Genomic DNA, 15,270 nt, shown 5'->3' with positions numbered 1-15,270 from the left:
CCCTGTGCCAGCCCTGTTCCTCTATAATTCTGGGGCACACAGAGTGGCACGCCAGCATCTCCTCTGACCCTTCCTGTGCGTTCAGAACTGGTGTTGCTCGCTCTGGTCTTCCTGGTTCCTAGGAGAAGGTGCAGGAGGTAACTTTGGCCTCTCCGCCCTCCCCAGCACCCCGGGCATTTGGACATGTGCGACAGAGAGACAGAGAGAGAGAGAGAAGCGGGTGGGGCCACCCCAGCCAGCTGGCACAGGGTCACGTCTCTCTGTCAGAGCTCAGTGAGCGCTGCTGGTCTTGTAAAACCTGTGATGGTAATTGAATCCGGGCAGGAGTCCTTGACAGGGGCTATTAAACGCAGGAGCAGGAGTGGGCTTGGGTTTATGGGCTCCCGGTCCCCAGCTCCTCTCCTGGTCCCCAGCTTCTCTCCGGAAAGGCCAGGGCTGAGCTTCTGCTGGGGCTTGGATGCGATGGAGCAAGGGGATGGACTTGATGACCCCCGCCCCGAGAGCAGCCAGGGACTGGCCTAAGAGCCACAGTCTGTGTTTCCACCCAGGGGCTCAGGAAGGCCCCGGGAGCTGGCTCCCTCCATGGGCGGGTGGTCATCCTTCAATCTGCGCTCCCGTGCCCCGGGTTCTGCCCTGCAGTCGCATGGGGGTCGGCCCTGTGCCTGGTCCCAGGCTCCTAGAAGAGGAGACGGTGGGACACTGACCTTCGGGAATGCCAGGAAGGGAGGGAGCCCAGGATGGGCAGCTGAGGCCCCTGGAGTGGTCAGGCCAGTGCTGAGGCTGGGGGCAGAGAAACTGCTGCCCAAAAGGGTGGAGGGGGCATGGGTGGAGTGGGCAGGAGTGTTCCCTGCTGGTCCAGAGAGGTTGACCATTGTCCCCAGGGTGGTCTGGCACACCTGTGGCTGTGCCCAGGTAGGAAGGCTGCTGTGCCTTCTGGAAAGGCTGCTCCTGAAAAGGACACATCACCAGACATTTGCCCTTCGAGGGGCCTCTGCCTTGGAACAGTGGAGCTGCGACCTCCCTGCAGAGCTGGTGGGGGCAGAAGCAGCGCTGGGCACACCTGGCCGGGTGAGGGCAGCCAGGGTGGTGAATTATTTAGAGTCGCCAAAGGTGTTGAGTTAGAAGCTAATTAAACAAGCTTTCCGCAGAGCAGCGCTGTAAAAGAATCATAAAACTCCAATCTCATTTGTTCCGCTCGGCTTGCACAGGTGCAGCACGCCCCATAAAAGGCGGCCAGCGCTGCACAGTCTGTGGGCAGCTTGCAAGTGTGCGGCCTTCAGCGGTGCTCTGCAGGGCCGTCCTGGCTGGCTAGGGCTGGGCCAGGCTGGAGAAAGCCCTGGGCGTGTGCTGGCAGCTGGGAGGCTGCGGCCCCCCAGGCAGCCCCTTGGTAGGGGCAGTTCTCACTCAGGGTGAAAGGGAGACCTATCGTGGAAAGGTGAGGTGGCTTCGCTAGCCTGCAGGTGACCCAGGGCCCCCTTTGTGGTGCTGCTGTCCTGCTGCCTTGGGTCTTGGAATGAAGCCTTCTGGTGCCCAAGCCACAGTGGGCAAGGCTGCTTCACCCTTGAGTTGTCATGGAGTGGGAGCGAGAGGCTGGGCTTCCAGAGGAAGGACAGGGGTTTCTCTGTACTGGGCTGAGAGAGGACTCTGGGGTGGCACTGTGGGCCGGGGTGCTGCTGGCTTCTGCCGTGCACCTGCTGTGTGCGGCTCTGCACCAGGAGCCCAGACTGCAACGGGGGAGGGAACCTGCAATTCCCACACACCGGCCATAGCTTGTCCAGCAGAGCTCAGCAGGGGGTCGGCCTCTCTGACACCTGAGGGAGGGGCGCAGGCAGGAGGGGAGGGGACTGGTGCTTCTAAAGCCCACCCACTCAGGCAGGGGGACGTGCCTTAGGGCTCAGGGTGAGGTGGGGGCTCAGAGCTTAGGCCCATGTGAGGGGCTGTCTAAGCTCCAAGCTTTGCTGGGAGGGGTTTGGGTGGGTGTGTTTAGGCAAATCCCTTTAGCATCGGGGGACTCGGGCTGCGTCCTCTACAGCAGACGCCGTATTGCCTCCTGGACCTCCCTCTACCATGCCTCTGTTTCCTCGTTTCTACCATTGTCACGGAGGCAGCGTGACTGGTCACTGAGGGTGCAAGGCGCTCACCGCTGTCACGGAGGCAGTGTGACTGGTCACTGAGGGTGCAAGGCACTCTCTGTGTGTTGGGCTCCCTCGTGGCTGGCAGAGGCTCTGCATGCCCGGCGGGTTGCAGTTTGCAGACAGAGCTCACTTGGTTCCTGGGACCTGTGAGTCCCTGCAGCGCTCCAGGGCGTCCACTCAGTTGAAGGATGGGATGGGACAGCTGGAGGTAAAGTGGGTACCGGGGTCATTCCTGCTACAGCTGGGTCTGTCTTTCTGGGTCTCTGACCTTCCAGAAGGACAGCTCTGCCCTGTGGGCCCCTCGGCACGCGCATGAAGCCTCTGGGGCCTGGACCATTCCCGTCCTATTGAGGGAGGATGCAGGGTGGAAAGCGCTCCCCCAGCAAGGATGAAGGAAAAGCCGGTGGCCGTGATTTGCCATTGTCCCTGTCACCTGGGTGTCCTGAGACCCCCCTGGGGACCAGCCTTGGAGGGTCCAGCCTTAGCCAGACAGGTGGTGTCTGGTTGTCCAGGTTGATGGCCCAGCTCCTACCCTCATCGGCAGCTGGCTTTCATGAGCCTGCCACGCACTGTGCGTACAGGGCAGGTCTGGTCACATCTGGAGTTTGGAGAGCCCAGCTGTGCCCCTCCTGGGCAGGACTAGGGGTCACCTAGGCCTCTCTGTAGCTCTGGAGGCCAAGGCAGGGCCATGAGCAGTGGCCAGGGTCCTAGTGCTTATCCGGGATCTGCAGTCCAGCTTCGAGCCCCACACAGCAAGCCCAGGAGCCCAGGCTCCATCTGCAATGACAGGCAACAGGCAGACAGTGTGGGCACCCGGAGCGTGGGTGTACATGCTGTGATTTGTTGTCATCTCAGCACAGAACAGGCTGCTTTCTCCAGCCTGGGTGGCCTGCCGTTTGGTGTGGGGCCAGGGCACGCCATCGTGTGGCATGTCAGGCCTCTTTGTCTCCCGGCTGGAAGATGTTGATGGATTCTCTATTGCTCGTTTGATCAAATTGTCCAGAACACAAAGGGGGAGATTGTGGCAAAAGTCACATTTGGAAAAAACAATTCCTCATCCTGACAGCAGTCCCTGGAGAGAGGGCTGGTCCCACTGGGTCCCCAGCACAGAGAGCGCTTGGAAATCTGGCTGGCAGGCGAGACCTGTAATTAGGGCTAGAGTGGGCTCCATGGCCAGGAGCAGGACAAGGAGAGGCAGCCCACCAAGGAGGATGCCCTGAGACCCTACCCTGAGATTCAGGATTTGTGGCAAGCGTGGCCTGTCACGTGGGAGGCACCTGCAAGTTCATGGGCAGCAGAATATGGAATAAAGTGGCGTGATCTGCCATTCAGGCTCCTATAGCAAAACAGCCTGAGCAGGGGGCTATCGAGACTGACGTCTCCCAGGTCTGGAGACTGGAAGGGAAGGACCCTGGCAGACGCCTTGTCTGTGAGGGCTGCTTTTGTTCTCCAGTTCAAGGATGGCTGTCTTCCGGCTGTGTCCTCGCATGGAGGACGGGGTGACGGAGCTCTCCGGGGTGTGTTTGTAAGGTCCTTAATCCCATTCCCGAGGGCTCCACCTCCATGACCCAATCAACTCCCAAAGGCCCTGCCTCCCAATTCCATCACGCTGGACCTGAGGTTTTCAACAAGGAATTTGGGGGTGACTCAAACGTGGAGACCATAGCAACGTCTGCCCTGCAAGTACAACACAGCAGATAAAAAGACAAGCTAGGTCCTCAAGGAAAGACAGGCGATGTCCATAGCATCTGGGGCCTTCTGGCCACGGTAAACATGGATTCAACATGCTGCTCCTTGACTCAATAGACGTTGGGTCTTGTTGGTGGCACAGTTCCAGGTGGGTCTTCCTGGTTGAGGGCCCAGGGCCTTCCAGGGCTCTGCCACCCTGTTGGGTCTCACTTCCACCTGAGGAGGGTGGAGAATCCTGACGGGAGGTGAAAATGGCCACATGGAGCTGTGACGGGTGGGGAGGGTGGCCGGGTCATGTGGGCAGACGCAAAGGCAGCCTGGGTGCTGCGGGCAGTCAGCTCTGTCCTCAGCAGTGTGCACAGTCGCTGGGGAAAAAAAGAGAAACCGCAGAGCGACGTGTGCCGTTCGATGCCATCCACGGAAACACACAAAGCACAGCTGCGTTTCCCTAGACGCGAATGCATGAGGTGCACAGGGAATGTTCTGGAATGACACACACCGAGGGGAGAAGGGCTGTCACCCTGGGGAGGCCACTTGGACCGAGGAAGGGGGAACGGGGGATTTCTGTGTCTATAAAGTTTGAATTTTCATTATATAAATTTATTCACAAATCATTTGCATAATTAAAAAAACAAACTGGAATACAGTATAAGAGGGGTAGTGATAAGAGGAATGAATTCAGAAGTGAGGTGTTAACTGGGGGCATTGATCCAGCAGCCTGGCCATCTCCAGCTCTCCCCTTCAAGCCACCTCCCAGGCTCCCAGGCTGTCAGGGGCCCCAGGCCAGGCAGGTGATCAGAGCTTTCCAGTTCTGCCAGACTGAAGGGGTGGGCAGTGGGGAGCAGGTGCCTCTACCATCCCGTGGTCCCAGCTCCTCAGGCACCATCCTCCACGGACAGCCCCTGCGACACCTCCCTGGGGTATAGTCCTGCACTGTGGACTGGTGCTGGGGCCTGGCCAGGTGCCGAACACAGGTGATAGAGCCGTATCCCCCTCTCTCCCAGGATTCACGTCTGCAATACGGAAGGGAGACCCTTGGGAGCTCGGAGACTGCCGAGGCCCCTAGGCTCAGGTGAGTCCTGCCGGGCTGCGTTCCAGAGGGCAGACAGGAGGTGATGTGGGACTCAGGGCTCTGATGATAGCAGCTGCTGGAGAAAGAGTGGCATCAAAGTGGGACTGGGAGAAGGCTGGGTCCAGCTGCAATGCATGGATGGGTGAGGTGCTTGCTGGCTGGGAACCCAGCCTGCGGGGTCTTTGGTGATGAAGGTGTCTTTGGGTGGAGATGTCTTGGGGGAGGTGGCCTGGGGCAGCTCAGAGGCCGGCTGTGTCTTCCTGGCCCTGTCGCCCTTAGCATGGGGTGTCCAGAGTTGTTGCCTTGTGGACCAAGACAGCCCACAGCCCATGGCAGCTTCCAGAGCCGGAAGAACAGGAGTCATCTCTGAAGAGCCCTGGGCTACCTCTTTGCTGATCTCATTGGCCAGAACTTTCTGGCTCTCATGCTCACCCCAAGGCCAATCACTAGCAAGATAAAAAAGCAGCACCCCTGCAGGGCCGAGACCAGCTGTACTCTGGGCAGGGGAGGGGCTGCCCCTTCCTTACTGGAACTCAGTTAAATTTATTTTTATTTTTTAACATAAAGAAAAGGCAATGGGAATTCAGTGAGTGGACGACTAGCCACCTCTGTGGCTGCCTGCCGTGTGAGCGTGGGCCGTGTTCTGTCCTTGGTCTCCTCGTGGCTGCCTGCCGTGTGAGCGTGGGCCGTGTTCTGTGAAGCGGGAATAAAAGCAGGGACTAGGTTCTGACCCCTCAGACCTCGCCCCTGAGCTTTCCACGTCTGTATCCATTTGCTCTTCATCCCTACCCTCAAGACTTTCAGGATTCCGTCTGCAGATGAGGACTCAGAGGCCCCAGCTTACAGGGCTGAGCGGAGGGGCCAGAGGTCCAGCCCAGAGGCCATTGGCTCCCTGGAGCTCTGGGAGCTCCCGGCTCCCAGCAGTGCGTGAATGTGCATGCGTGCGTGGGTGTGTGTGAATGTGTGCATGTGTGCATGCCTGTGTGAAGTGTGTGCATACATATGTGTGAATGTGTGCATGTGTGTGCATGTGTCAGGGAGAAATACACATTAACGTGCCAGTGGCACGCCATCCCCCCTCCATCATTCATTCACAGCCACATATGCATATGTGTGTGAATGTGTGCATGTGTGTGTGAATGTGTGTGTCGGGCATGTGTGCATGTCTGAGTGATTGTGCATGTCTGTGAATGTGTGTGTGCATGCATATATGAGTGCATGTGTGCATATCTGTGTGTGTGTATGTCTCTGTGTGTGCATGCATATATGAGTGCGTGCATGCATATCTGTGTGTGTGTGTGCATGTCTGTGAATGTGTGTGTGCATGCATATATGAGTGCATGTGTGCATATCTGTGTGTGTGCATGTCTCTGTGTGTGCATGCATATATGAGTGCGTGCATGCATATCTGTGTGTGTGTGTGCATGTGTCTGTGAATGTGTGTGCATGCATATACAAGTGTGTGTGCATATCTGAGTGTATGTCTACATGTCTGTGAATGTGTGTGTGCATGCATATATGAGGGCGTGCATGCATATCTGTGTGTGTGCATGTCTGTGAATGTGTGTGTGTGCATATATGCGCATGTGTGCATGTCTGTGAGAGTGTGTGTGCATGCATATGAGTGCATGTGTGCATATCTGTGTGTGTCTACATGTCTGTGAATGTCCGTGCATGCATATATGAGTGTGTGTGAATATCTGTGTGTGAGTGCATACATGTCTGTGAATGTGTGTGCACACATATGTATGTGTGCATATCTGTGTGTGTGAGTGTGTGCATGTCTGAGAATGTGTGTGTGCATGCATATATGAGGGCGTGTGTGCATATCTGAGTGTATGTCTACATGTCTGTGAATGTGTGTGTGCATGCATATATGAGGGCGTGTGTGCATATCTGTGTGTGTGTCTACATGTCTGTGAATGTGTGTGTGCATGCATATATGAGTGCATGCATGCATATCTGTGTGTGTGCATGTCTGTGAATGTGTGTGTGCATGCATATATGAGGGCGTGTGTGCATATCTGTGTGTGAGTGTGTGTGTGTCTGTGAATGTGTGTGTGCATGCATATCTGAGTGTGTGTGCATATCTGAGTGTGTGAGTGTGTGCATGTCTGTGAATGTGTGTGCATGCATATAGGAGTGCATGTGTACATATCTGTGTGTGTGTGTATGTCTCTGTGTGTGCATGCATATATGAGTGCATGCATGCATATCTGTGTGTGTGTGCATGTCTGTGAAAGTGTGTGTGCATGCATATATGAGTGCATGCATATATGAGTGCATGTGTGCATATCTGTGTGTGTCTACATGTCTGTGAATGTGTGTGTGCATGCATATATGAGTGTGTGCATATCTGTGTGTGTCTACATGTCTGTGAATGTGTGTGCATGCATATATGAGTGCATGTGTGCATATCTGTGTGTGTGTCTACATGTCTGTGAAAGTGTGTGTGCATGCATATATGAGTGCGTTTGTGCATATCTGTGTGTGAGTGTGTGCGTGTCTGTGAATGTGTGTGTGCATGCATATATGAGTGTGTTTGTGCATATCTGTGTGTGAGTGCATACATGCCTGTGAATGTGTGTGCACGTATATATGTGTGTGCATATCTGTGTGTGTGAGTGTGTGCATGCATATAGGAGTGCATGTGTGCATATCTGTGTGAGTGTGTCTGTGTGTCTGTGAATGTGTGTGCATGCATATATGAGTATATGTGTGCATATCTGTGTGTGTGCATGTCTGTGAATGTGTGTGCATGCATATATGAGTGTGTGTGCATATCTGTGTGTGTGTGCATGTCTGTGAATGTGTGTGTGCATGCATATATGAGTGCGTGTGTGCATGTGCATGCACATGTGTGATGAGCCCAGCTACCAAGGCACCTGCTAAACACCGCACCTGCACCCTGGAAACCCTCCCACATGCCATCAACCAGGGTCATGAGTCAGCAGACATGATGTGCCTGACGGCAGTGCTCCTAAGAGAAGCCTAAACAATTTTCATAGGAAATGCATCTAGGAGCTGGATTGTATAAATGCGACACTAATTACATAAAATTTCAAAAATACTGTGCACAAAGAAAAATAGTCTCCCCATTATCATATTCCCCCATGTCACCTACTATAAACATGTTGATGTCAAAGGCTTTCGGGTTTTGTCTGTGCACATGTTCGTGTTTTAGGTCATTTTTTTCTCACAGGTTGAGACTGCCTTATCTACTGCTTTGTAAACCTGGAAGATTTTTGTTGTGAATAAATACATGCCGCAACAATGCCTAATGCTTTTGTAGGGTTCTGTTATTTGGATGTGCCACTGGTGGTGACGGCTGGTCCCTGGGTGGCCTTTTGAGGTGCTTCCAAATCTCTTCGATGGTGACATCACCTCTGCTGCCTCTCCAGCCACAAGTCCGGGCACCTCCCCTGCCTCCTCCTTCCTGCTGCTTCTTCTCAGCCTCCAGGCACATTCCTGCGCAGGGCCTTTGCACATCCCGGGATTCTACCGGGGCTGTGCCCTCCCCAGGTCTTCTCACAGTCTGTCTGTCACTCCTCTGGGGCCTCTGCTCCATTGTTTCTGGTCTGATGATGGCTTCCAAGTCAGTCCTCTGGAGTGGCACATTCGGGCCACATGACACGCCGGCCTACACTGTCCCCAGGGACGGTGGTCATTTGCTCTCCCGCCCCCTCTCCTCCCATGCCCACCTCCCAACCCTGGCCAGCATTTGAAATCTCCAGTTTTTGAGTCTTTTTCACCCCCATGGCCAGCTTGGTGAGAAACGGCTTCTCACTGTTGGGGCGTGTCTGGCTCTACGCGATTGCACATTTCCGTGCCTCTTGTCACTTGCCCTTGTTTTATGAATTGCTACTTTGACCTTTTTGCTCATTTGTCTATCCAGTGCCCATCTCTTCCCAATGATTCCTGTGTTCTCCGTGTGGGTCGCTGGGGATGAGAACAGGAGCTTTTCCTCCCCCACACTGAGTCTAGCGTTCAGGGTGGAGTGACATCCGAATGGCCATCAGCATGCAGTGGGGGCTGGCGCTCCTCAAGGCCAGCAGGGTTTGGGGGTTGTCAGGGCTGTGTGCCACCAGGGCTTGGCAGATCCCCAGGTGTGGCGTTTGCCATGTAGGTGTCCCATGCGCCACAGCCCCTGTTCCCTGCGACCTTCCCCTGATCCTGCTTCTCAGGTGAGATGTGGCCTGGGAGCTTCTGGTTATGTGGAAGACAACAGCTGTGGAGGCCTCCCCATGACCTCAGGGGCCACTGTGGAGAAGGGCTCACTGGATGCAGACAGGGGCAGATGGCCTGGGGGTCCCGAGCCATGACATCTGTCCTGTGTTCAGCTGGGAGGGTGCCGTCATTGGAACCAGCAGGCACAGGAAGGAGGGACCTTGTGTGGCGGCAGGTGGAGGGGTCTGCGTGTGTCCCTCCCTGCCATGGCAACCTGTTTGCCTCCGTCTACCCTGCCTTCAAGTGCCAGAGGGTATGGGGACAGCAAGGGCCGCAGTGGCAGCGAGGATCCTGCAGACGTTGCCCTGCAGTGCCCTGGAGATCTATAGACCTGGGGCCCCACTTGCAGAAGCCAGGCCTGTGCGTCAGGTTTCGGGGCTCCTCAGCCCGTTCCCATGCCATTACTGAGGCTAGTAACTAGTAACTGTGCCCCCCTTCAGGAGTCCCTGGGGCAGCTGCTCACTCCTGGCTGTGCAAACACCCCTTCTTTCCGAAGGCCACCAGCCTCCTCTGTCTTGCTAATAGCCCTGTTCTTTTAATGAAGGATAATCAGTGTTTACCCAGAGCCTTCACAAACAGCTCCTGATGCTTGGTTTCATTATGCATGCAGGCTTTGTGCGAAGCTGCTTCCAGCTGCCTGTGTGGCCTGCTGCAGGGGACGTCCGGCTGGAGGGCCCACCATCCTCTTACCGTGGCCCAGCACCCTCCAGGCCTCGCTGCTGGCCCCTGGGGCAGCTTCAGGGCGCTAGGGTGGTGACAGCATCTCGAGACCCTGCCTGGGCAGACCTCCTCCTGTCAGCTCCTCCTCTGTCTAAAGCGCCCTGTTTGCCGGGAGGGGCAGCACCTGCCTAGCTGGACAATATCCAGGACACAGGAAGCACCCGATAAATTACAGCCAATAAAATGTCTAGTAATGGCTGCTAGCATGTCTGCAAGCCGTCTGCGTTCTGGGTACTGTACTGGACACCTCGTGTGTGTGACAGGGGCAAATATGCATTAAAGTGCGAGTGGCACAGCTGTCCCTCCCCACCTCTGCCCCCGCCACCTCCATCCCCCTCCACCTCTGCCCCTCCCTGCCCCCCCAGCTCTCCCCCCGCTGCCCCACCATCAGTGGGGGCTCTTGCTGCTGCTCGGCTCTATGGCCTTTGATAGAACCTGGCAGATGGTGGGTTTTGGAGCAGAAGATGCCCAAGAAGAGAAGGAAAGGCACACAGGTGTGGGTTGGGGAGGGAGGGAGGGAGGTTGCAGTGGCAACGGGAGAGGTGGGGCAGGTGAGAAAGGAAGGTGGCGGGGAGGGCACTTTGTGGAGACAGAGGTCACTGAGGGCCTTCGGGCTCCTGCCTGGGGCCAGGCCTTGCAGTGCCTCCCAGAGCAGCCCTAACCAAGAGAGTTCACTGGAAATCAAGACAGGCCCCGCGCCCCTTACCCTGCCAATTTAGAGTTAGATCTGTACTTGTTTCTGGAAGTTTCTTACGTGAGGGGTTGGCCGAAGGTACATGTCTGGGTCTCACCCTCGTCCAGTGACCATTCCACCTTGGCCAGAAGGCGCTGACGTCCCGGGTCGAGGGCCTGAGCGAGGGCCTGGGAGTGCCCACCCTACCCTCTGCAGCCTCCTCTTTCCCACAGCCTCTCTGTCCTCCAGTATCCAGAGGCCCTGAGCTGGTCACCCCATTGTCACTTTGTGACGCCAAAGCCCTGGGCCAGCCTTGCCACCAGCGCTTTGGCTCCCGTGTGTTGGGGCAGGGCCCCACGGAGCTCCTGGGGTGGCTGTTTGGAGTGGGCGCACGGCACACGGGCACGATGTCTCTGGTCATCTGTTCCACGTGTCCACAACGCTGATGAGCTTTAAGAGATCACATTTCTGTGTTTCCGAGATCTGCCTTGTAAGGGGTCTTGCTGGGGCGGGGAGAGGGGCTCTGCTGGGGAGGGGGGCAGGGGTGTGGGAATGGGGGAGTCGGCTACTGGGCACGGAGCAGAGTCCCTCAGACGTGCTCCCCGCTTCTCCCCCTGACTCGCCGCCTCTTTCTGAAAGTGGGTTTTGTTCTTCCCAGCATCTGTGGTTTCTGATGGATTCTAAAACATTTAATAAATATTTGGCTTCCATTTTCAAAATGTTCTGTGCTCTTTTTAGGTTTCCTTATGGAAAGAGACTGAGATATTCTTATTTCAACTCCCAGGAACCCACGAGTGTCTTTTACTTCCTCCCACTCTTACCCCAGACTGCCTGGTTTGTCCTGGTTTGGAGGTGAAGGCTCTGGCCCAGAGCTGCGGAATTGGTTCCCCAGGGCTTGCAGGAGTAGGCCAGGGGCCTGCAGGGGCCAGGGGGCTGCAGGGGCCAGGGGGCTGGAGGGGCCAGGGGGCTGGAGGGGCCATCTGCTATCGGCCTTTTCCCTTGAAAATAAGCCAGTGCTTCATTTCCATTCTTTTAGCAGAAAGCGAGCTGGCCGTGGGCCTCAGAGCGCTGGCCCGGGTGTGAGGGGACTCCACACTTCTGCAGGGACTCCAGCCAAGCCTCACCCATCCCCAGAGTTCTCCTTTGTCTCCTGTGAGGCCCCAGGGCAACTCAGAGCCCAAGTGGGATTGTCTTGGGAGGTGCAGACTTGGGAGGTGTGGGCTGGGATGAACCCCGGGGGCGGGGCAAGGCCAGGCAGAGGTGAGTGCAGAGATCAGAGGAGGGAGGGGGCAGCCAGGAAGGGGCCCTGGGCAGGATGGAGGCTGTCCACAGCAGCAGCCTGGTTGACAGCTGGGGCCTGCCCTCAAGCTTCCTCCTCCAAGGCGGGACAGAGCAGTGATTAGGAGCACCCCATCCTCCCAGAGCAAAGGCAACCCCTGTTATGCGAGCCGAGAGCACCAGGGAGCTTCTTCCTGCTGCCTGACCCGGGTGAGTGTCTGAGAGCGGCTGGGGCAGCCTGGCTGGTCACCAGAGTGTGGTCATTGTCATCTGCATCCCGGGGTGAGGAAGGACCAGAGGGCTGCCTGCCACCCGTGCTCCCTGTCCTGAGGCCGGTGGCTGTGAGAGAGGATTGTCGCTCAGCAAACTCTTTCCTCATCCACTGTCCCCATCGATGGCGGGCTCGGCCACCAGGCTCGATGTAGCTAGAAGTGGCCATGTGCCAGCTCCCAGCTGAGGCCTCTGGTGACCCTCCTGCGAAGAGCCTGCTTTGGGGGCTGCAGTCGCAGGGAGGAGGCCGGACTCAGCCCTTGTCCTCCAATGCAGATGCGATGAGTCTACTCCTCCTGCTGGTGGAAAATGCAGGTAGGCAGGTGAGCCACCAACCCTGGGGGCTCAGTCAAAATCCTGAGGACCCCCAAGGGGCAGAGCTGATGGGGCCTTCTGACCAGGGTGCCTAGAGTGGTTGGCTTTGGGGGACACAGGCTAATTGCCAGGGGGCTGGTGAAGGTGGGTGAAGCAGCTGTGTGTTTGGGGCAGAGGGACAGGCATTGTGAGGGTTAATTTTATGTGTCCACGTGACTGCAGACATTTGGTGAATCCCGATTTGGGGTGTGTCTGTGCCGGTATTTCTGGATGAGTTTCACACTGGAATCCGTAGACTGAGCACGGCAGATGTCCCTCCCCCATGCGGGTGGGCCTCACCCAATCAGATGAAGGCCTGCTGAGGAAACGGGCTGCCTTCCAGCCGGGAGGGCGGCTTCTGTTCTGCTTTCAGACTTGAGCTGGAACATTGGCTCTTCCCCGGTGTCGAGTCTGCTGGCGTCCGGCCTGATTTGCCACCGTCAGCTCTCCCAGGGCTCCAGCTTCCTGACTCGGTGCAGGTCTGCGGACTCAGCCTCCATCATTGCATGAGCTAATTCGTTGTAATAAAACTCTCTCTCCATGGCCTGTTGATTCTGAGTCTCTGGAAAGGAAAGTACAGCAGCAGTGGGTGACAGACACCAGGGTTCTCATTGGCACCAAGGATTGTCCCAGACCGGAATGTGGAGTCTGGGCTGAAGGAAGTGACTCCCCACCTTCCTGCCCTGCCTGTGGTGGGGATGGGTTCAGGGAAAATGCCCAGTTTCTGAGCTGGACTCTGAGTGAGAGCTGCCCTGGTTAGTGGGGGCCCACTGCTGCGCAGTGGCCGGAGGGAGACAGGGTGCCAGGCTGGGAGAAATGTTTGGAGAGCATCAGTGCCAACTTCCTGGGCACGGTGCAGGTGTGGAGAGAGCTGTCCCTAGCCCGAGAGGATGCTGGGTTGGGCTTATCTCTACTCCGAATTGAGAGAACTCACCGCGCCCAGAGCTGGACTGGCTGCCGTGGGAGGCCACCCCACCAGAAGAGAGGAGGAGCCGAGGCCTGTTGCTCGGGGTTGGGGATGGCAAGGAGGTGGACACAGAGGGGCCCTTCCCAGGCCTCTGTCATCACGGCTCATTTCTGGAGTCCCAGAGCCGGGCAGAGCCAGGCTCAGCACAGCAAGGATAATGGCCCGAGTGGAGGCACGGGCAGGGAGAGCTGGGACAGACGCAGCCCCAGCCAGGCTGGACCCCAGGGATGGTGCAGGGCGCACACCGCTTGCCCCACTCGCAGCCTGCGCCCAGCAGCTCCCTGGATGGTGGCCTGGCAGGAGGCTGTTCCGGCCGCTGTCGCAAATGTATTTACAGCTATGGACAGCCTGAACGTGGCCTATTGATCCGCGCCTGAGCTTGGCCAGGTGGCGTGTGCGCTGGGCCAGGGCAGCCCTGCGTGATGAACGGGCAGCTCACAGCCCACGCTCTCTGACAGGTGACTGTTTCAGTGAAAATGAGAAATGACGACCAGGGCTGAGGCTGATGATTGAGGAAGATTTCCAGCGACTTCGCGGGTCGTCTGGTGGTGCTAATAGCCAGGGCCTCCTAGAGAGAGGCGCGTTGCCTGACTAGGCAGGCCGCCGTGGCTGTCTGCAAAGACGCTGTCCCGGCGTGAGGACCCGGGCGGGGGCACAGGCCGTGCGGATGTTGCTGCCCCTTTCCCTGGCTGGGGTAGGCTGCCAAGGTGGGCCAGGTGGGGCTCACTCTGTCTGGCTTCTAAGGGGGCTCCAGACCCCCGATGGGCCTGGGGAAATGAGGGGTTTGTGTGGACAGCCCCATGGGAGAGGGGCTGTTCCCAGCCCTGGTGCCCACCTGCCCAGGCCTCCCTGGGACTCTGGGCCCAGCTTCGTCATCGCTCTCTTCTCTTCTAAGAAGAAAAGAGGATTCCTGCAAGTGGAGACGAATCCTTGGGCCCCTGAGCTGCAGGCGGTGAACAAGGAGCTGAGGGCCTGCTGGTTCCAGGGAGAGACCAGGAACCTCCTCAGCTTCCTGGCTTCCTTCCCGGCCCAGGCCCCCTGTTACCGGGGCCCTAGGCAGGGCTGAGGTCCCCGATGAGCCTCTGCCAGGCGCTTGCCCTGTGCAGGGCCCGGGGCTGCAGGTTCTGCCAGCTGTAGCCTGGGGCCTGAGGGTCTATCTGATATTTAAAGTCTCAGAAGGCCCTGGGAGGGTGTTGGCAGGGAGTAGCCTCGGTGTTGATTCCTCGATGGCCCCTGAGCCAGGTTCAGGAGCACAGAGGGACGTGGGTGCCACCTCTCCTGAGCTTGAAGCTCACTCCTGGGGGTTGAGACGTCGCCAGGAAGGGGTTAAAGCAGGAAGCATCTTGCAGGGCAGTTAGGAAAATGATATTCTGCTGTTTGACGTCATTTTAATTCCATTTCAAGGGCATTTAATCTTATTTGTCCGATGACTAATCCCCGGCCTTGAGTGAATTAACGTGTGGCCCCTTCTCTGAGGGGAAGCCGGACCCTTTCGGTGGAGACCTTGCGTCACCGCGTCCCACCTCTTGCTTGGCTTGGCAGGCAGGGCTCCTGGCCAGAGGCGGGGGCAGCCACTGGGTGGGGGCTGTGGTAAGGACCTGACCCCTGGGTGAGGAAGAACGACTCGGCATCTCCTTAGCCCTGGAACTTTCCAGAAGCGTGCCTGCCCGCTGTTTCTCCTTTGTGCCTGTGGGCAGAACACGCCCATTTCCCAGGCCCAGGACAAAAGCTGCAGAACTAGATGCTTCCAGGCAGGTGCAGGAACACAGGTGGCCGAGCAGGGAGCAGTGGGAGCCAGCTGCTGCATGTCCAGGGCTGGTCCGCCCAGGCCATCCAGCAGGGGCCTCAGCCAGGGCTGCAGGGGCCATGACAGACGCATCAGGTG

At 57.4% G+C, this 15,270-nt stretch overlaps 1 long non-coding RNA gene across 5 annotated transcripts; it reads left to right on the top strand.

The window, feature by feature from the left end:
* The first annotated feature begins 10,417 nt into the window (after positions 1-10,417).
* LOC103886536 lies at positions 10,418-14,858 on the top strand. Of its 5 annotated transcripts, none has more exons than XR_650256.4 (6): positions 10,418-11,006; positions 11,255-11,368; positions 11,553-11,668; positions 11,885-12,004; positions 12,341-12,379; positions 12,762-14,858. It is a non-coding gene; the product is annotated as an uncharacterized LOC103886536 (long non-coding RNA). The 5 variants fall into 5 exon arrangements; XR_650255.4 differs by having other exon boundaries at positions 12,209-12,379; XR_650251.4 differs by having other exon boundaries at positions 12,209-12,387.
* The last annotated feature ends 412 nt before the right edge of the window (positions 14,859-15,270 follow it).

The sequence above is a fragment of the Papio anubis genome, chromosome 7, assembly GCF_008728515.1.
Source record: "Papio anubis isolate 15944 chromosome 7, Panubis1.0, whole genome shotgun sequence".
Taxonomy (NCBI): Eukaryota; Metazoa; Chordata; class Mammalia; order Primates; family Cercopithecidae; genus Papio; species Papio anubis.
Note: the sequence above shows the minus strand (reverse complement) of the source record. Positions and strands in the feature narration are given on the sequence as shown.